The 22500-nt window shown below is 44.8% G+C and overlaps 3 long non-coding RNA genes across 3 annotated transcripts in view; 1 reads left to right on the top strand and 2 right to left on the bottom strand.

Moving 5' to 3' along the window:
• LOC138972959 (uncharacterized) overlaps nucleotides 1–22500 on the top strand; it is a 281386-nt gene that overhangs the window by 212990 nt on the left and 45896 nt on the right. The window lies entirely within an intron of this gene.
• Nucleotides 1177–16807, bottom strand: LOC138972955 (uncharacterized). The gene is made up of 2 exons (XR_011457824.1): nucleotides 16535–16807; nucleotides 1177–3475 (listed from the first exon to the last, which is right to left on the bottom strand). It is a non-coding gene; the product is annotated as an uncharacterized lncRNA (long non-coding RNA).
• LOC138972957 (uncharacterized) overlaps nucleotides 19763–22500 on the bottom strand; it is a 7844-nt gene continuing 5106 nt past the window's right edge. Inside the window, exon 2 of the long non-coding RNA XR_011457827.1 lies at nucleotides 19763–22500. This exon is cut by the window's right edge and continues 519 nt beyond it. This is a non-coding gene — a long non-coding RNA (uncharacterized lncRNA).

Below are 22500 nucleotides of genomic sequence, written 5' to 3'. Positions count from 1 at the left end.
GGCGCGTGCTATGACTGCGCCTGAACTGTGTGTGTATGTGTGACGGAGTGATTGAGTTTGTGTTACTGTTTGTCGATTTCTTACGGGAGCCTTAAAGGCTTCGCCTCTTGTTTTACCTGTGCCGTACTACCTTATTTGGGTATCTCGTGCTGACATTATACATGTCACACTAACACAAAAGCTATCCAAGGGTTTGCACATCTGGGCGCGTATGCAAGACGGTACGACTGCATGTCCTACGACAAGCGCCCCGAAGTTTGATAGCTCCCTGTCCGACAACTTTTGTCGTACTGTCGAATTCACAGGCATCAGACAGCCTCCCCGATGCTGCATGGCTCACCCCAAATCGGCGCCACACGAACATATTGATATGCACCAGACACGTGAAACCGCAACGCGAGTATCACTTGCGAGACAAGAGGCCAGGCACCCATTCTGTTCGCAAACTGAATGTTGTCAGTTATCACATCCGTCAACAGTCAACTGCAACATATCGTGCATGCAGAACGAAATTGGCAACATGTGCGGGCCAAACAAAACCCTTCTGCATCGAACGCCTTCGGCTCGGGCTAGCAGACAAAGCACACTCGGTGTGTCATCTGCCAACTTTTTTTGTGGGTTCACCGGGCTTACTCAGACGCACACAGGTTCCAACCAGCTGCACTGAAGGAGTTTCTGGAGTAAGAGTTGTTAGTATAGATATATCATTATCAGTAATACATTCTGTTTCTGTTTCTCAAGTTCCTCAGTTGCTGTCGTGTAAGTTCTGTTCCGGATCATTTCAGTGTGGTAAGTCCATATAGCTTTTGACAGTGTTTTGCTTGCATTTCAAGTTGTGTGTATCAGTGTGTGTGTGTGTGTGTGTGTGTGTGTGTGTGTGTGTGTGTGTGTGTGCATGTGTGTGTGTGTGTGCTATAGCAAGTTCTCTAAGGAAACATCAAACACACCCACACACACGCATGCACACACATACACACAGGAGCACGTGCGCACACACACACACACACGCACACACCCCGACACACACACACGCACACACACGCACGCACTCACACACACACACACACAAACACAAACACACTCCGACAGTCACACACACACACACACACACACACACACACACACACACACACACACACACTCCGACTCCGACAGCCACACTCACACACATCGTGCTTTTTATTTCAATGTGGCTTTTATTTCATTTCTAATAAACGAAGGGAAGAAAGTGTAACCGAGTGCCGAAACACCACAATCACCTTTGGAGGCGAAGTCCAATCAAACCGGATTGAGAATTTTAGAGCTTATTTCCAAGCCCTATAAAATCTGTTGTGCATTCGCAAAGGAATCCATGAACATACAGAGAGAGTGTGACAGGGAGACTACCGTCCCCCTTCACATAAGCACGCTAAATGCATACAACGTGTTACACTAGAGTAAGTGAGAGTTATGCAGAACTAGTCTCCTGGCACCTGAGAGAATAGCAAGCATTGAAAGGAGCAGGCGACGTTCATCCTCTATGAAGGGTGGTCGCCGCAAGCTCATTATGTTCCTCATTCCCCATGGCAATCTAACTAACACTTACGTACACAGTCATATACAATAACCAGCTATGTCACACGCTTTCCTTATTTGCCACTACTAAAGCAAACTGTGCAAGATTGTAAGTTACACGCTTTGGAGCATGGCAAGAACGGAGTCAAACTCGCAATCGTTCCCCCAAAAGTGCACACATTGCTTTCATTTCTCCAGCTTTAATCGTTTCTTCTCTTCAAAAAATCGACAACACCGAGAATACTGCAAACGACATCCCACTCGACAGTACTGTTTTCATACGCGAGTTTAGCTGCCCTTGGAAATCGGCTCGCTCATGGGGCCTGCCAGTCTGAATTATGAAGGACAGGGTTGTGATAAAGACAAACAAACCGAAAAGAACAAAGATTTCGCGCATTCCGACACAGAAAGTCGTCATAAAGAACGCGATGCTTCAAAAGATACAGACTGTGACGGCGACTGTTACGTCATTCACACATACCGAGACGTCATTCATAGTTGTTCGGTCACTTCCGTCAAAGAGTAGATATCTCCACAATGGTTGCTCCTGTGTTTAGTCTTGTCGAGCGTGAGTACGCAAAACGTGGTTGTTATCTCTTCTGTTGAAGCTGTGAGACATAAATGCCATTCAGACTTGGTCGTGTGACAGAGTTTTCTTCCACACTCGATTAGCTGACGGCTTCGTTAGACAATCAACGTAATCTCGTGTGGAAGAAAACGTCTGTCACACGACCAAGTCTGAATAGCAGGTATTGTATTCGTGACCGGACATAGATAGAGTTACAGAACGAACACACACACATTGTGACAGGCTTGCCTCGAAAGTATCTGTGAGACGCTTAACCAAATGAGACAGAGCAACCTTTTAAGATCAGATAAACAAAGGGAAGTAAGAACTCTAAATGCATACGACATACATACGCAATAGAGTCAGTGCGAGTTATGCAGAACAAGACACTTTTTATTTTATATTTTATATCAGAAAAAACCAACAGGTACAAATCTGCAGTGCTAAAATCGGTTTAGTGTGGCCACAACTCAGTGCAAAATCCCGTACTTTTGAGTCAATCCCCGAATTGGGATTTTTTCCCGAAGGACTATAACAGTCAGAACATTTAAGGTACAAACTTGAAATTGTGTGAACTCATCATTCCAAATATTTCTCAAGCCAATGTACACTTAAATAATATGAAGTAAATCGCCGAAGGAGTTTAGGACTTATTAGCATTTTAATAGGTGAAGAATAGGTGGCTCTTGAATATTGTCTTAAAATGTATATCTTGGAAATAAACACATCTATTCTAAAGGCCTAGTCTCAAGATGATGACACACCATGTTTCAGATTAAAAAGGGGAAGTGGTACGAGCCTGCAATACTTAACATTGATATTGCATAACTTTGTACTTTTTAACTTGCTCTTCCCCGTCGTCTACCCTTGTCCTCCCCCTTCCCCTTGTTATTTAGTTTCTTCCCTCTTCTCTTGTTTGTTCATCACATTAAATGCGTGTCCCTAATAGGTACTAATTCCTGTGAGGACGTAACACCCGAAGTGTCTCTTCTCTCGTGAATATCGAGGGACACACGAGCCCCTATTTGTCTGCATTCTTTTTGTCCACGGTGTCAGCGGCGTGGCGGAAGGCTTCAGAGGAATAGTCCCCAGCGCTGACAACTGCATCTTTCCCTGCCTCCTTTGCATCGCCAGCCTTTTCTTGAACCTTAGTTGCGGCTGACGACATGGTGTCCTTCGTGCTGTCATACGCTGACGACATTTTATCCTTCGCGCTGTCATACGCTGACGACATGCGGCCCTTTTCCTGGTCCTGTTCGGTAGCGGTTGACATCTCACGATTTCTGGCGTCAAGAGCTGCTGCTGTGTCCGACTGTTTGTGCTGCTGTCTTCTTTCGCCTTGTGTGAGTTATTCTGAAAGCACAATAAAGACCGACTTCAGCAAGATAATTTAAATTAGTCAGAGATGTCCCCAAAATAGCTCAAGTTCCCGCGCTTTAAAGGCACAGTGCAGCTCACAGCCTTCGTTTTGCGTTTTTGTTGCAGCTGAGTGCATTTAGAGTTCAAAAATCCTCCTATGGTAGTAAAACAAACCCAAAACTACCCAACGACGACATCTGTGAAGCTCGACAGTTTCTTCTTCACGCGAGTGCATAAATTAACCTAGTTATTACGTGGTGTTTGGTCGGAGTTCGATTCAACTGAGTGATTCCGGCCTCCATTTTGTTTTAAACAAACTCATGATGACGTCTGACATAGTTTGCTAGTGACGTGTCTTTTTGTGCATGATGTGGTGATCTACCCGATCTAAATTTAGATCCAAAAATAGGTCAAGACCAGCGGGGTCCGAGTACGAAATTATTTCGTAAAAAAATCGCAGTTCTTGACTCTTTGGGTGCAAGTCAATGAAACTTGGTAGTTCTAACGGATATATGCCTGAGGCATGACTAAAAGCCACAGGGGCTCCGTGCACCTGGATTTGACAAGTTCAATATCTTTATAATAGTATTGCTTGTATCTACACCCCTTGTTGTGTAAAGGGTCGTGCATTTAACCCCATACCAGTCGTACAGTAGTAACGGTATATACACCCCTTGTTGTGTAAAGGGTCGTGCATTTAACCCCATACCAGTCTTACAGTAGTAACGGTATCTTTACGCTATGACACACACACTTTCCGCCTTGACAGAAAGAGAGCACTACAACTAGTCCCACCCTTGTCTGTATATAACCTTGAACGTATCTCCCCTTCCCCAAGGAGCACGGGGCTGGCAACAACAACTGGTATAATATTGATTGTTTCGCCGGGGCTGAGGGAAGCACTGAGACGACACTTGTCGGAGCAAGGGGCGGGAACAAAGAGAGAGAGAGAGAGAGAGAGAGAGAGAGAGAGAGAGAGAGAGAGAGAGAGAGAGAGAGAGAGAGAGAGAGAGAGAGAGAGAGAGAGAGAGAAAGAGAGAGAGACCCAGCCAGCAAGACATTAGCGGCCGATAATGAGGGCCCCAAAGGGGGGGTATCATCACGATCACGGGAAGGGAAATTTTAGCTTTCACGATCACAGTTACCTTGATTTTTGTTTTCACGATCACGAACACCAGTGGCAAATCACGGTCACGGTAAAAGTTGCAGGTACAATCAATCAATCAATGAGTCTTATATCGCGCATATTCCGTGGGTACAGTTCTAGGCGCTCTGCAGTGATGCCGTGTGAGATGAAATTTTATACGGCCAGTAGATTGCAGCCATTTCGGCGCATATTTACCTTTCACGGCCTATTATTCCAAGTCACACGGGTACGTATAGGTAGACAATTATTAACTGTGCCTAAGCAATTTTGCCAGGAAAGACCCTTTTGTCAATCGTGGGATCTTTAACGTGCACACCCAATGTAGTGTACACGGGGGGAGGTTCGGACACCGAAGAGAGTCTGCACACAAAGTTGACTCTGTGAAATAAATTTCCGCCGAACCTGGGATCGAACTCATGCTGACAGCGGCCAACTGAATACAAATCCAGCGCGCTACCAACTGAGCTATATCCCCGTACAGAAAGCACGTGTCAAAGTAAACACAACCACACAGTAATTCGCTCCTCTGGATCTATTGTTTATTCAACACAAAGTGACAACTGTTGCACCTTTTTTTTTTTAAATTCTCTTTCATACACACATAGAAATACATATCATGATTTGTAATCAGTAACAAGAATGTTGTTTTCATTGTTTTTTCTCTCGCTCTCTCTCTCTCATACAGACACTCACAGGAATATACACTCCAGGGGCGGAGCAGTTAAGCCAGAGGGGGGGTTACAACCTGGGGTCCAGGGCAAGGCCCCGTTGGGGGGTCTGGGGGGCTTAGCCGGCCAGAAGCTGAAGAGATTTAGCTATTTTATGAACAATTTATGGCTTATCCTTGATTTTAAACATGATCAACTGGTGTTAGCGGCCGCTCATTGTTTCTTTTAAAGTTAGTATTACTTTTTTTTTGACAGCCGGGGGGGAGGGGGGGGTGTTTCCGGAACCCCTGTAACCCCCCCCCCCCTCTAATCCGCCCCTGCACTCATACACATTCAACTCCCACACCCTCACTCACACACATGAATATATACTTGCACAATTTCACATTTCCAGAGCTAAATCTTTTAAACCCATTTTCTCAAAAACTATTGGGTGGATTGAAATTAAAGTACATGTATGTGTGATGGTAGAGTCTATAATCCTGACTAAAGGTCAGTCTAGGAATCATGAAGGTGGGTGAAGGAATATACACTCATACACATTCAACTCCCACACCCTCACTCACACACATGAATATATACTTGCACAATTTCACATTTCCAGAGCTAAATCTTTTAAACCCATTTTCTCAAAAACTATTGGGTGGATTGAAATTAAAGTACATGTATGTGTGATGGTAGAGTCTATAATAACAAAATCCCCAACGAACATGACTTTGGTCGACTTTGACATGAGGATCAAGTGACTCAAACTGGCACGTCTCCCCGCCATAGTTCGTTTAACCCATTGTTGATAAGTTTACAGGCGCTAAAATAAATCCAAGCTTAATGCAAAGAAGCGACAATTAGAATCTATGCCAAGCGTGTCCACGTTGCTGGGATGAAAAACACATTTCTAGTTTCGGTTTTGGCTACACGCAGACTCGATCAGACAGCCGGACGTGGCAATGTCGACAATGTCAATGATCTCAATCAAACTCAAAGATCTTGAACAAATTTCAAGATCTTTGCCTACATTCAGAACAGTCATAGAGCAACATAGACAGGGCCGGACTAGGGGGGGGGGGGTTACAGGGGTTGCGCACCCCCCCCCCCCCTGGCTTAAACATGTACCTCCCAAACGCTTTTTTTTGTGTGGGGGAGGGAGGGTTGCATCTGGATCATCATGAAATCCGAGGAGAAATCGCACCTCTCACCCCCTTTCGAAACACATTTTTCTTCAACGATTTTTGTGATGAAACGTATGAGTCCCTACAATCTCAATTCTTCTTCATTGCCTATACAGCTTGCTGTCAAATTTACCTTTTTCGTTCAAGGAGAGGCTTTCTTTCCCTCCAGAAACATCAAAAAACGTTCAGCTTCAAGGGGGCCCCACCAAGGGGGCTTCGCCCCCTGGACCCCCACCAAGGGGCTTTGCCCCCTGGACCCTCGTCTGTAACCCCCCCCCCCCCTAGTACTTACCTAGGCCGGCCCTGATAGATGACATACCTTGACATTTCGTCTTCGGAAAGACGGACCCGTAGCCTGACCTTTCCACCAAGGAAGGCATTCTCGCCGCCTGCTTTGGTCTGGCTTGAATCCACAAAATATAACAGAAGTTGGATGACAGTACCGCTGCACGCCATATTTGATCTTCGAATTCGAATTTGACTGAATGCACTCAAAACTTTAGCACGAAGCCCTTCCATTGGATGAAGTTTGGCAGACTTTTACAATTCGCCTTCTGATTGGATCTCTTTTTTGTGTGATTGGTTCTCTTAAAGGGAAGCAATCGCTGTCAAAATCATATTTCTGAATGTGTTGTTGCTTCCCTTCAATCGGGATTAGCTCCTTGACGAATAGAGGATCATACTCATAGAGTGATACAGCTGTGAAAAATGTACGTTGAAAATAAAATGCTTTGCAATAATGCCCATCACGATCACGAAAACAAATGACAATCACGATCACGAGACTTGATTTTTTGGTCATCACGGATCACGGGCAAAGTCCCATCACGATCACAGAAATGGAAATTTCGGCAATCACGGTCACAGAAAGGTCAAAAAACACCAATCACGATCACGATTTTAAACCCTTTGGGGCCCTCGATAATCGGCCGAACACCCTTCAAAAAGTCGGGCCGGTGACGTCAAAACATACGACGCGGGTGTTGGCCCGACTAACTTTTGCAAAGAGGCAACGAGGCGGCCGATAGGCGGCCGAACACCTGCACTATGGCGGCACGCATCCGGTCCGATGTTAATCGGCCCGATGACTTGTTTGACCTGCGGTCCGACACCTTATGCCGACATCGGGAAGATATCGATTTCAGCGGGAAGACATCGGGACGATGTCGGCATAAGGTGTCGGGCCGCAGGTCCAACAAGCCATCGGGCCGATTAACATCGGACCGGATGCGTGCCGCCATAGTACAGATGTTCGGCCGCCTGTCGGCCGCCTCGTTGCCTCTTTGCAAAAGTTAGTCGGGCCAACACTCGCGTCGTATCTTTTGACGTCACCTGCCCGACTTTTTGAAGGATGTTCGGCCGACTATCGGCCGCTAATGTCTTGCTGGCTGGGTGCAGCTACAGATACAGCAGTATGTACCACCACCCCCCCCCCCCACCCCCCAAGTGTAACAGTGCAAAATTCACTTACAGCTACAGCAGTATAACCCCCCTCCCCCCAGTGTTACAGTGGAAAACAAACCTACAGATACAGCAGTGTGTACAACCCCCCCCCCCCCAGTGTAACAGTGCAAAACACATCACCAGCTACAGATACAGCAGTCTGCAGTATGCAGAACCCCCCGCCCCTACCGCCCTCACTGTAACAGTACAAAACACACCTACAGCTACAGATACAGCCGTATACACACCCCCCCCCCCCCCTCAGTATTACAGTATAAAACACACCTACAGCAACAGATTCAGCAGTATATACAACCCCCCAAGTGTAACAGTGCAAAAATTACTTACAGCTACAGCTACAGCAGTATGTACACCTCCCCTCCCCCTTAGCAACAGTGCAAAACACACCTACAGCTACAGATACAGCAGTATGTACAACCCCCCCCCCCCCCACCACTGTAACAGTACAAAACTCATTTACAGCTACAGATTCAGAATTATGTACATCCCCCTCCCCCCGCTGCCACCACTGTAACAGTACAAAACATACCTACAGCTTCAGATACAGCAGTATGTACAACACTCAACCGCTTTCCCCCGTGTAGAGTGCAAAACACACCTAGACCTACAGATACAGCAGTATGTACAACCCCCCCCCCCCCCCCCCCCCCTGTGTGCAAAACACACCTACAGCTACATATACAGCAGTATGTTCACCCCCCCCCCCCTCCCCGCCTACTGTAACAGTACATAACACACCTACAGCTACAGATACATCAGTATGTACAAACCGCCCCCCCCCCCAAGTGTAACAGTACAAAACACGCCTACAGCTACAGATAGATCAGTATGTACACCCCCCCCCCCCCCAAGTGTTACAATGCAATACCTACAGCTACAGATACATCAGTATGTACACCCCACCCCCCAAGTGTAACAGTGCAAACCACACTTACAGCTACAGATTCAGCAGTATGTACTCCACCCCCACCCCCCCCCCCCCCCCCCCCGTGTAACAGTGCAAAAATCACTAACAGCTACAGCAGTATACCCCCCTCCCCGTACAGCTACAGCAGTATAAACAAGAAGGGCAAAGCCCATACGACTCACATGCTTGACCTTGACCTTTACATGACCTTGACCTTCAGGGTCAAGGTCAAATAACTAAACCTAGCAATGACATCATACACTAAGAACTGCTTTACACATTTTTCCTACCAAAATACATGTGACCTTGACCCAAGGCCAAGGTCATCCAAGGTCATGCAACACAAAGCTGTTAATTCAAGACATAGGAAATACAATGGTGCTTATTGGCTCTTTCTACCATGAGATATGGTCACTTTTAGTGGTTCACTACCTTATTTTGGTCACATTTCATAAGGGTCAAAGTGATCTTGACCTTGATCATATGTGACCAAATGTGTCTCATGATGAAAGCATAACATGTGCCCCACATAATTTTTAAGTTTGAAACAGTTATCCTCCATAGTTCAGGGTCAAGGTCACTTCAAAATATGTATACAATCCAACTTTGAAGAGCTCCTGTGACCTTGAAGCAAGGTAAACCAAACTGGTATCAAAAGATGGGGCTTACTTTGCCCTATATATCATATATAGGTGAGGTATTCAATCTCAAAAACTTCAGAGAAAATGGGAAAAATGGGAAAAATAGCTGTTTTTTAGACAACATTTATGGCCCCTGCGACCTTGACCTTGAAGCAAGGTCAAGATGCTATGTATGTTTTTTGGGGCCTTGTCATCATACACCATCTTGCCAAATTTGGTACTGATACTCAACTCAACTCAACTCAAATTTTATTGGCTTCAATTTTCATAGAAGAATTTGTCTTGCGCTTGGGAGAAAGTAAGAGTATAACATATAGACTGAATAGTGTCCAAGAAATATCCAACGTTAAAGTTTTCCGGACGGACGGACGGACGGACGACTCGGGTGAGTACATAAGACTCACTTTTGCTTCGCATGTGAGTCAAAAATCACTAACAGCTACAGCAGTATGTACCCCCCCTCCCCGTACAGCTACAGCAGTATATAATGCAGCTACAGATACAGCAGTATGTACCACCCCCCCCCCCCCCCCAAGTGTAACAGTGCAAAATTCACTTACAGCTACAGCAGTACAACCCCCCCTCCCCCCAGTGTTACAGTGGAAAACAAACCTACAGATACAGCAGTGTGTACAACCCTCCCCCAATCCAAGTGTAACAGTGTAAAAAACACCTACAGCTACCGCAGTATGTACACCCCCCCTCCCTCCCAACTGTAACAGCACAAATCGCACCTACTGCTACAGATACAGCAGTGTGTTCAACCCCCCTCCCCCCCCCCCCCCAGTGTAACAGTGCAAAACACACCTACAGCTACAGATTATGAGATACAGCAGTATGTACAACCCCCCCCCCCCCCCCCCCCACTGTAACAGTACAAAACTCATTTACAGCTACAGATTCAGAATTATGTACACCCCCCCTCCCCCCGCTGCCACCACTGTAACAGTACAAAACTTCCCTACAGCAGTATGTACAACACTCCACCGCCTTCCCCCCTGTAGAGTGCAAAACACACTTAGAGCTGCACCCAGCCAGCAAGACATTAGCGGCCGATAGTCGGCCGAACACCCTTCAAAAAGTCGGGCCGGTGACGTCAAAACATACGACGCGGGTGTTGGCCCGACTTTTTGAAGGGTGTTCGGCCGATTATCGGCCGCTAATGTCTTGCTGGCTGGGTGCAGCTACAGATACAGCAGTATGTACCACCACCACCACCCCCCCAAGTGTAACAGTGCAAAATTCACTTACAGCTACAGCTACAGCAGTATAACCCCCCGTCCCCCCAGTGTTACAGTGGAAAACAAACCTACAGATACAGCAGTGTGTACAACCCCCCCCCCCCCCCACCCCCTGTGTGCAAAACACACCTACAGCTACATATACAGCAGTATGTTCAACCCCCCCCCTCCCCGCCTACGCTACTGTAACAGTACATAACACACCTACAGCTACATCAGTATGTACAAACCGCCCCCCCCCCCCCAAGTGTAACAGTACAAAACACGCCTACAGCTACAGATAGATCAGTATGTACACCCCCCCCCCCCCCCCCCCAAGTGTTACAATGCAATACCTACAGCTACAGATACATCAGTATGTACACCCCACCCCCCAAGTGTAACAGTGCAAACCACACTTACAGCTACAGATTCAGCAGTATGTACTCCACCCCCACCCCCCCACCCACCCCCCCCCCCCCCCCCCCGTGTAACAGTGCAAAAATCACTAACAGCTACAGCAGTATACCCCCCCTCCCCGTACAGCTACAGCAGTATAAACAAGCAAAGCCCATACGACTCACATGCTTGACCTTGACCTTTACATGACCTTGGCCTTCAGGGTCAAGGTCAAATAACTAAACCTAGCAATGACATCATACACTAAGAACTGCCTTACACATTTTTCCTACCAAAATACATGTGACCTTGACCCAAGGTCAAGGTCATCCAAGGTCATGCAACACAAAGCTGTTAATTCAAGACATAGGAAGTACAATGGTGCTTATTAGCGAGCTTTAGATTGACCAACGAAACTTAGTTCGTAGCGATCCCTTTCGTTTCCGGTTATGCAATCGGGAAATCCCTGCGAACTTTTCTTCACGCCTGCGGTTTTTGGACCAATCTTACATGGTCCAATATTACATGGTCCAACCTTACATGGTCCAATCTTACATGGTCCAATATTACATGGTCCAACCTTACATGGTCCAATCTTACATGGTCCAATATTACATGGTCCAATATTACATGGTCCAATAATATATATATATGGACCATGTAAGATTGGACCATGTAAGATTGGACCATGTAAGATTGGACCATGTAATATTGGACCATGTAAGATGGCCCATGTAAGGTTGGACCATGTAATATTGGACCATGTAAGATTGGACCATGTAAGATTGGACCATGCAAGGTTGGACCATGTAAGATTGGACCATGTAAGATTGGACCATGTAAGGTTGGACCATGTATGGTTGGACCATGTAAGATTGGACCATGTAAGGTTGGACCATGTAAGGTTGGACCATGCAAGATTGGACCATGCAAGATTGGACCATGTAAGATTGGACCATGTAAGGTTGGACCATGTAAGGTTGGACCATGTAAGGTTGGACCATGTAAGGTTGGACCATGCAAGATTGGACCATGCAAGATTGGACCATGTAAGGTTGGACCATGTAAGATTGGACCATGTAAGATTGGACCATGTAGGTTTGGACCATGTAAGGTTGGACCATGTAAGATTGGACCATGTAAGATTGGTGTGCATCAGTGCAAAACACACCACCAGCTACAGATAGATCAGTATGTACCCCCCCCCCCCCCCAAGTGTTACAATGCAATACACACACCTACAGCTACAGATACATCAGTATACATACACCCCACCCCCCAAGTGTAACAGTGCAAACCACACTTAAAGCTACAGATTCAGCAGTATCATGAGTATGTACTCCACCCCCCCCCCCCCCCCACTGTACAGGACAAAACACCAAAACACCTACATCTACATCTACAGATACAGCAGTATGTACTCCCCCCCCCCCCCCCCCCCACTGTATAACAGCAAAACTAACATTAAAGAAAAAAACACCAAAATCACTTACTCGCTGGATCCGTCGGTTGTCCTCGAGTTGACGTTAACAGCTTGAACACACCTGTAGGTTTCCATCCGTCCTTGGCTACACAATTTTAACTTGTCAACTATCACCGCCACCACGTGGCACTGGGACCAGCACTCAGATTGAGATCCCGAGGCGACATTCGTCTCGGATAACATATCATCAATGTGCTGTCCAACATTCGCAAGAATGTCTCTTCTTTCGATATTAACTTGAACTAAGAAAACAAATAAACTTCGCTCACGCGGGAAAGTAGCAGCTAGCCGGCCATGTTCACACTCAATCTTGTTTGTACCGTAAGGAAAGCTATTAGAGTATTTCAAGTATTATGATGGCGTATTTTTAAAATGTAAAACTCATGGTTTGAGCTCATGCTGTATTTGATTGCAAATATACAAACAAAACTTACAATTAATTATCCTACTCCTATGTGAAAAAGTCAACAAATATGAATAATTTAGTTTCGCATTTGCAGAGTCATGTCACGCCGTTCCCGACGCTTGAACAGGGGACGTAACAAATGCTAAAATAATGATAATAAATTCAAGTTGTTATCTCCCGTAACTCTGCATATTTTTATCGACAGCAACATTGCGTCGGGACGATGTCGGGGTTTATTACGTACATTTGCCGAGTTTTACACACAGTCAAAACGATATCGGCGCGACAACGGACGTCGACACACGACATTTGACGACGTCACCCGACTGAAATCGTCAGTCGGCCGACGAAAGCTTGCTAGCTGGGCAGATAGATCAGTATGTACACCCCTCCCCCCCCCCCCCCATGTTTGCAAAACACACCTACACCTACATATACAGCAGTATGTTCAACCCCCCCTCCCCCCCTACTGTAACAGTACATAACACACTTACAGCTACAGATACATCAGTATGTACAACCCCCCCCCCCCCCAAGTGTAACAGTACAAAACACGCCTACAGCTACAGATTCAGCAGTATGTACACCCCCCCCCCTCCCCAGTGTTACTGTGCAAAACACACCTACAGCTACAGATTCAGCAGTATGTACACACACACCCCCCCCCCCCCCCGCAAGTGTGCATCAGTGCAAAACACACCACCAGCTACAGATAGATCAGTATGTACAACCCCCCCCCCCCCCCCCTCAAGTGTTACAATGCAATACACACACCTACAGCTACAGATACATCAGTATACATACATACACCCCACCCCCCAAGTGTAACAGTGCAAACCACACTTACAGCTACAGATTCAGCAGTATCATGAGTATGTACTCCACCCCCCCCCCCCCCCCACTGTAACAGGACAAAACACACCTACATCTACATATATACAGATACAGCAGTATGTACTCCCCCCCCCCCCCCCCCACTGTATAACAGCAAAACTAACATTAAAGCAAAAAAAAAAACCAACATCACTTACTCGCTGGATCCGTCGGTTGTCCTCGAGTTGACGTTAACAGCTTGAACACACCTGTAGGTTTCCATCCGTCCTTGGCTACACAATTTTAACTTGTCAACTATCACCGCCACCACGTGGCACTGGGACCAGCACTCAGATTGAGATCCCGAGGCGACATTCGTCTCGGATAACATATCATCAATGTGCTGTCCAACATTCGCAAGAATGTCTCTTCTTTCGATATTAACTTGAACTAAGAAAACAAATAAACTTCGCTCACGCGGGAAATTAGCAGCCGGCCATGTTCACACTCAATCTTGTTTACTGTAAGGAAAGCTATTGGAGTATTTCAAGTATATATGATGGCGTATTTTTAAAATGTAAAACTCATGGTTTGAGCTCATGCTGTATTTGATTGCAAATATACAAACAAAACTTACAATTAATTATCCTACTCCTATGTGAAAAAGTCAACAAATATGAATAATTTAGTTTCGCATTTGCAGGGTCATGTCACGCCGTTCCCGACGCTTGAACAGGGGACGTAACAAATGTTAAAATAATGATAATAAATTCAAGTTGTTATCTCCCGTAACTCTGCATATTTGTATCGACAGCAACATTGCGTCGGGCCGATGTCGGGGTTTATTACGTACATTTGCCGAGTTTTACACACAGTCAAAACGATATCGGCGCAACAACGGACGTCGACACACGACATTTGACGACGTCACCCGACTGAAATCGTCAGTCGGCCGACGAAAGCTTGCTAGCTGGGGAGAGAGAGAGAGAGAGAGAGAGAGAGAGAGAGAGAGAGAGAGAGAGAGAGAGAGAGAGAGAGAGAGAGAGAGAGAGAGAGAGAGAGAGAGAGAGAGAGAGAGAGAGAGAGAGAGAGGGAGAAAAAAAAACAAGAACAAATCTGTAATTGTCTAAGGCCACAGCCCCTTACAATAGTGGTTAAAATAACAGCAACAGTATCTGCACAGTTATAAATTATAGTCACGCATAAAATCCAACAAATACATTAAGACCCTGATGACATGTCACTGAACCTGATTTATAAGAGAGAGAGGGAGAGAGAGAGAGAGAGAGAGAGAGAGAGAGAGAGAGAGAGAGAGAGAGAGAGAGTAAATAAACCCATATAATCAAAAATGCCTGCATAATCAGTTCAAAACACAAAGTTGAATAACGGTCAGTACCATTAGCAGAACATTACAACAAGCCCACTGTACCACGCCAGCTTTCGTTATTACGAATCCATAACACACAAGCGAGAAAAACAAAACCGAGTAGTTTCTAAACACACGCTATTACAACCACAAATCATGTAAGAAGAAAACATACCCAACAAAACATATTGTCATCATGTTCACGAGTTTTGATTCACAAGCACCTGGGAAATAAATCTCATGTTCCCCAGGCAATCAATCCCCGGTTACCATAGTTGCAGGAAGCAGGTTATACATGGATAATCAAAAGCAAACCCAATAGAAACGCTCGGGGATTCTTCGGCTCTTTTTATTGGCGTTTCCCCAGACCTAAACAGACGACACGACACTGCTTTGCTAAGTTCCACAAACGAACTGGCAAACTGGCAAAAGTAAACAAAAAACAAAACTACTTCATGGAAGGTCATAAATTCATCATAAACCTACCGATATGTTTTGTCTTCTTATAATGCCATGGAGTGCTTGAATCTGTGTTTTGATACACAGACGTTCGGAGAAACACAAACGTCAAGTTCAAGTCAAACCAATTGACCCCTGACACACACACATTTTGACCCGTGCACAAGACGTTGTATCGATAAACGAAGCGCAAATAAGAAATAATGATAAAAGCAAAGAAAATGACAACAAGACATGCAAACATCTAACAAAGCCGAGCAAGCAGAATGACAGGTCTAATGAAAAACAAAGAGGCACTGAGTCGGAAACAAGATCGCGATTCTTTCCTTCGCTGCACGACGCATCTTCTGTGACCTTTGACCCAACGTAGCTTCCACATTTGATCACTAAGCTTTAATATTTACAACAGAAAGCCGAGGGGGTGGAATACCGAGATGAACCTACATAACTGTGCATCCTCAAACCTGACATATTCATCCCAACAAGTTATGAACTCATTTACACAGAAAGTTGCTTTCACACGCCAGCTATGATTGCCAGTGGTTATCAAAACGGAACTCGTGTGGTTATCAAAACGATACTCGTGTTTCAAAGCATGGCTCCCTGTGTTGATTGTGCACCGCTCACTACCAAACTGATGACAAAAACGATGTTTGGATGTTTGTTGTCAGACCAGCTTTTTTGTCGGTCCGGCCTTGGTCAATAAATATGAAACAAAAGACGATATGCTCCCCCTCGGACCGACGCAAAAGCTGGTCTGTCAACAACCCATCAAACATCTTATAATACCAGTAGAAAACCGTTACTGACTATTAAAACGCTAAAGTTCAACATGACCAGTATGCAAACAGTACACAACAAGACGCAAACAGAAAGAACGCCCCAAGACGCGGGAAAGATAATGCTCTCACCTTTTAGTTCCAGAGAATGTGCCAGTCGACTGAATAGCTCTCCCTCTCTCTCTCTCTCACTTTATTTTATCCGTTCTACAGCTCAACAACTCCCAGATCCTGGATGCACTGGGACAAAACGCGCATACGAGATAAATATTGCGTCCAAAAACCGGAGCAAAATCGATCAGTGGAAAAAGTAACTCGCAGTAGCCGTATTGCGCGTTACGTTTAGTTGCGAGTACGGTCCTTATTCCGGGCGCATTTTCACGCTTTGAGACTGTTGCTGACGAAAAAAAGCCCGGCTCTGATAGGTTGATAGCTTTGTGGCCGCTATAAAACACACAGACGCGTGCGCACACGCACGCACACACACACACACACACGCATGACACGCACGTATATTACACGAACAAATACACTGCTGTATTATGTAAAGAACTAAACTATATTATAATTGCACCCAGTAGATATCGTTATGATTTAGTGTGCATAGTTTGTGAATACATCTATGCTATGAGTTCGTGTGACCGCAAATTATATGTCAATTTATGGGCCACAAACCTATATATTTGAAACAACGTTTAACGTATCGTCATAATGTTCTTTCAAAACCTATGTTTTTATCTTCTCAAAATGACGCTATCTTTGTTGTGAGAGTTGGGAAAGATGCACTTCATTTATGTTTCTATCAGTACATCATACGCGCATTGTATGACTGTTTGAAATATAAACTTTTCCAAAACGAAAAGTAACCGCTATCGTTTAATGCTATGTACATTCTGTTCCTGTGTTGGCATATTGATAATGATTGCTACTTTGCATGGTAAGATGAACATAAACGCCGTCTATTGCGATGTTACTGCATTGATAACAATCTCTGAATGTTCTGTTGGCATGTGTAATGCGTGAGAGGTCAGTAGTACATTGTGTGCGGTCTTTCTTAGCTGTGACTGATGATGACGCTTGTTGATGCATGTCTAGTTATGCGTGATATGTGAATATTGCGTGTATCGATGTATTTTTGCTTGTTTGTTTGCTTAACGCCCCGCCGACCACGAAGGGCCAATCGATGTATTGCTCACTTGGCTTGACAAGTCTGCTGTGTTTCCTAGTGAATGTAGACGCACATGGTATCAGAATGGCCCAAATCGGCGCCACACAAACATCTTGATATGCACCAGACACGTGAAACCGCAACGCGAGTTTCACTTGCGAGACAAGAGGCCAGGCACCCATTCTGTTCGCAAACTGAATGTTGTCAGTTATCACATCCGTCAACAGTCAACTGCAACATATCGTGCATGCAGAACGAAATTGGCAACATGTGCGGGCCGCGAATTTGCGATTCCTAAACGCCCCACTGAACGACTGACGTCATATGTCGCTTCGGTCTTTTCCGGAGGAACACCGCGTGTACATAATACACACTTCGATCGCGTAGCACTGCCATTGTACATTTTCGCCACGAAAACCGCGCCACTGTTTCATTCATCTTGGTGTGTTAAACCTGAAAGCAATATAAGTGAACGAACAATTAAAAACATATCACGTTACTAAACTGTAGCTCAGTGTTTCAGTGTGACGTGGAAGTGTTAAAATATCTGCTGTATCAGGCAAGCCGATTTGGTTTCAGTTTCACCTGAACGACTGCGAGAGGCGAGCGCAAACCGTTGTGTTGTTCAGAAATGGTGTTCCCTTTGATATTTTAGTAGACATTTAACTTCAAATGCAACCTTTCTTAGCCGTAGAGTTGGTAACAGAACCTTTATGCGCGAGAAACGCCACATACGACAGAGTAACCCTGAAATGCCTTCACTTTTGTAGCCCTGTCTGTCAGTTGTTGTCGTAGCCTAGTGGTTTGTGCTCCAGCTTGAAGGTCAGCTGATTCGGGTTCGACACCCTTCCTGGTTACAGTTTTTTTTCTTGTTTGCTTTATTTTTGTCATCTATTTTGTGTCCTTAACTCCACCCTTCAATCTTTTCAACTCTGATGCATTCCGTTTATTTTTATTTTATTTTTTTTTAAACCATTTCCCCCAAAGCGGTTTAGCACGGTGGTATGTTATGATGAAAACGCGATTACACAAAGCTCACATGTGCACGGTCTGCAAACTAAACGACGTGGGCTCACCGTATTAGCCAATAACAAGCACTTATAATATTAAACCGCAGCGCAAAGCGTAAACATTAGTACAACTTGAAGAAATCAATATAGTTACCAGAAACAAAACCGTGCTTCGCACCGAACAGTTCGACAGTGACTGACCTACTGATCGAACCACACCTCTCGCTTGTGACAGTCGCTCATGATACAACCATTATTTTGCCGAGTCTGAAATTGATCTTCATAAAACTGTGTAAGTGTAACAAAAGAAAAAACTAATTTCTTTCATATTGCCTGAATAATAACTTTATTAACTGATAATCAAGGTGGCATCGCCGAATGACTGCAAGTGCAACGCGATCGAAGTGGCACGCGGTGTTCCTCCGGAAAAGGCCGAAGCGGCTGTGACGTCAGTCGTTCAGTGGGGCGTTTAGGAATCGGGCCAAACAAAACCCTTCTGCATCGAACGCCTTCGGCTCAGGCTAGCAGACAAAGCACAGTCGGTGTGTCATCTGCCAACTATCTCTGTGGGTTCACAAGGCTTACTCAAACGCACACAGGCTCACACCAGCTGCACTGAAAGAGTTTCTGGAGTAAGAGTTGTTAGTATAGATATATCATTATCAGAAATACATTCTGTTTCTGTTTCTCAAGTTCCTCAGTTGCTGTCGTGTAAGTTCTGTTCGGGATCATTTCAGTGTTGCAAGTCTATATAGCTTTTGACAGTGTTTTGCTTGCATTTCAAGTTGTGTGTATCAGTGTGTGTGTGTGTGTGTGTGTGTGTGTGGGTGGGTGGATGCGTGTGTGCGTGATATAGCAAGTTATCTAAGGAAACATCAAACACACCCACACACACGCATGCACACAAATACACACGGGAGCACACACACCAAAGCGCGTTCACACACACACACACACACACACACACACTCCGACAGTCACACACACACACACACACACACACACACACACACACACACACACACATCCACACACCCACACAAACACACTCCGACACACATCCACACAAACACACTCCGACACACACACACACACACACACACACACACACACACACACACACACACACACACACACACACACACACTCCGACTCCGACAGCCACACTCACACACATCGTGCTTTTTTATTTCAATGTGGCTTTTATTTCATTTCTAATAAACGAAGGGAAGTAAGCACGCTAAATGCATACAACGTGTTATACTAGAGTAAGTGAGAGTTATGCAGAACTAGTCTCCTGGCACCTGAGAGAATAGCAAGCATTGAAAGGAGCAGGCGACGTTCATCCTCTAGGAAGGGTGGTCGCCGCAAGCTCATTATGTTCCTCATTCCCCATGGCAATCTAACTAACACTTACGTACACAGTCTTATCCTACATACGTGAGAGAGACACCAGTGAGATAATAATCGTTCAAATCACACGTGTGTATATCATGTAAATGAGGTCATGTCAAGCAAGTCTGGCAGGGACCTGTTTTTCCACTGCTTATGATGCCAAAGTCACCGAGACAAACGTCATTATAGAAACAAAAATTGCGCTCGCTAATTACCCTCGATGAATCTTTAGAACGAACACGTCACGCCACACTTTCAGAGTGACGTGTCTTAGCTTTGACGTAATAGATTGCACGAGGCTTTAGAAGAGATCGAGGTTCCAAAACAAGCGTCTTAAATTTAGCTGCCTCGTCTGCAGGACATTTTCAGTAAAATACACGTAAGTACAGTATGTAGGATACACAGAATACTACATGGCTTGCTGTGTCGTACCAGATTTACACTCGTTGCTTTTTCAAATAGTGAACAGCTCGCTTTCGCTCGCAGTTCAATATTTAAAAAAAACAACTCGTGTAAATCTGGTACGACACAGCAAGCCATGTAGTATTCTCTATATATATACAATAACCAGCTATGTCACACGCTTTCCATATTTGCCACTACTAAAGCAAACTGTGCAAGATTGTAAGTTACACGCTTTGGAGCATGGCAAGAACGGAGTCAAACTCGCAATCGTTCCCCCAAAAGTGCACACATTGCTTTCATTTCTCCAGCTTTAATCGGTTCTTCTCTTGAAAAAATCGACAACACCGAGAATACTGCAAACGACAATCCCACTCGACAGTACTGTTTTCATACGCGAGTTTAGCTGCTCTTGGAAATCGGCTCGCTCGTGGGGCCTGCCAGTCTGAATAATGAAGGACAGGGCTGCGATAAAGACAAACAAACCGAAAAGAACAAACATTTCGCGCATTCAGACACAGAAAGTCGTCATAATTATAGAGTAGATATCTCCACAATAGCTACTCCTGTGTTTAGTCTTGTCGAGCGTGAATACGCAAAACGTGGTTGTTATCTCTTCTGTTCAAGCTGTGAGACATAAATGCCATTCAGACTTGCTCGTGTGACAGAGTTTTCTTCCACACTCGATTAGCTGATGTCTAACTCAGCCTGACGGCTTCGTTAGACAATCAACGTAATCTCGTGTGGAAGAAAACGTCTGTCACACGACCAAGTCTGACTAGCAGGTATTGTATTCGTGACCGGACATAGATAGTCCTTAGACAGTTACAGAACGAACACACCCACATTGTGACAGGCTTGCCTCGAAAGTATCTGTGAGACGCTTAACCAAATGAGACAGAGCAACCTTTTAAGATCAGATAAACAAAGGGAAGTAAGAACTCTAAATGCATACGACATACATCTTTCTTTATTTGGTGTTTAACGTCGTTTTCAACCACGAAGGTTATATCGCGACGAGGGAAAGGGGGAGATGGGATAGGGGAAAGGGGGGAGATGGGATAGAGCCACTTGTTAAGTGTTTCTTGTTCACAAAAGCACTAATCAAAAAATTGCTCCAGGGGCTTGCAACGTAGTACAATTATATGACCTTACTGGGAGAATGCAAGTTTCCAGTACAAAGGACTAAACATTTCTTACATACTGCTTGACTAAAATCTTTACAAACATTGACTATATTCTATACAAGAACCACTTAACACGGGTTAAAGGAGAAACAGAATCCGTTAGTCGCCTCATACGACATGCGGGGTGCAGAGGAATAAGGATGTGGAAAAGAAGACTTTTGGTAAGTGAAATAAAGGTGATGGATCGAGTCAGGTAGAAATAAGACAACAAGAAAAGAATTGGAAAACTGCAGGGAATAGTAGGGAGAGTTTTCTTGGAAGGAAATATAGGTGAAAGGACTGGTAAGGCAGAAATAAGACAAAAGAAGAGAAGAAACAGAACCGTTAGTCGCCTCTTACGACATGCTGGGTAGCATCGGGTAAATTCTTTCTAGTCCCAACCAATATGGGACTCCCCCTAACCCGCGGGGGGTTACGACATACATACCCAATAGAGTCAGTGCGAGTTATGCAGAACAAGACCCATTTTATTTTATATTTTATATCAGAAAAACCAACAGGTACAAATCTGCAGTGCTAAAATCGGTTTAGTGTGGCCACCACTCAGTGCAAAATCCCGTACTTTTGAGTCAATCCCCGAATTGGGATTTGTCCCGAAGGACTATAACAGTCAGAACATTTAAGGTACAAACTTGAAATTGTGTGAACTCATCATTCCAAATATGTCTCAAGCCAATGTACACTTAAATAATATGAAGTAAATCGCCGAAGGAGTTTAGGACTTATTAGCATTTTAATAGGTGAAGAATAGGTGGCTCTTGAATATTATCCTGTCTTAAAATGTATATCTTGGAAATAAACACAACATCTATTCTAAAGGCCTAGTCTCAAGATGATGACACACCATGTTTCAGATTAAAAAGGGGAAGTGGTACGAGCCTGCAATACTTAACATTGATATTGCATAACTTTGTACTTTTTAACTTGCTCTTCCCC

The sequence above is a fragment of the Littorina saxatilis genome, linkage group LG8 (genome assembly GCF_037325665.1).
Source record: "Littorina saxatilis isolate snail1 linkage group LG8, US_GU_Lsax_2.0, whole genome shotgun sequence".
Classification (NCBI taxonomy): Eukaryota; Metazoa; Mollusca; class Gastropoda; order Littorinimorpha; family Littorinidae; genus Littorina; species Littorina saxatilis.
Note: the sequence above shows the minus strand (reverse complement) of the source record. Positions and strands in the feature narration are given on the sequence as shown.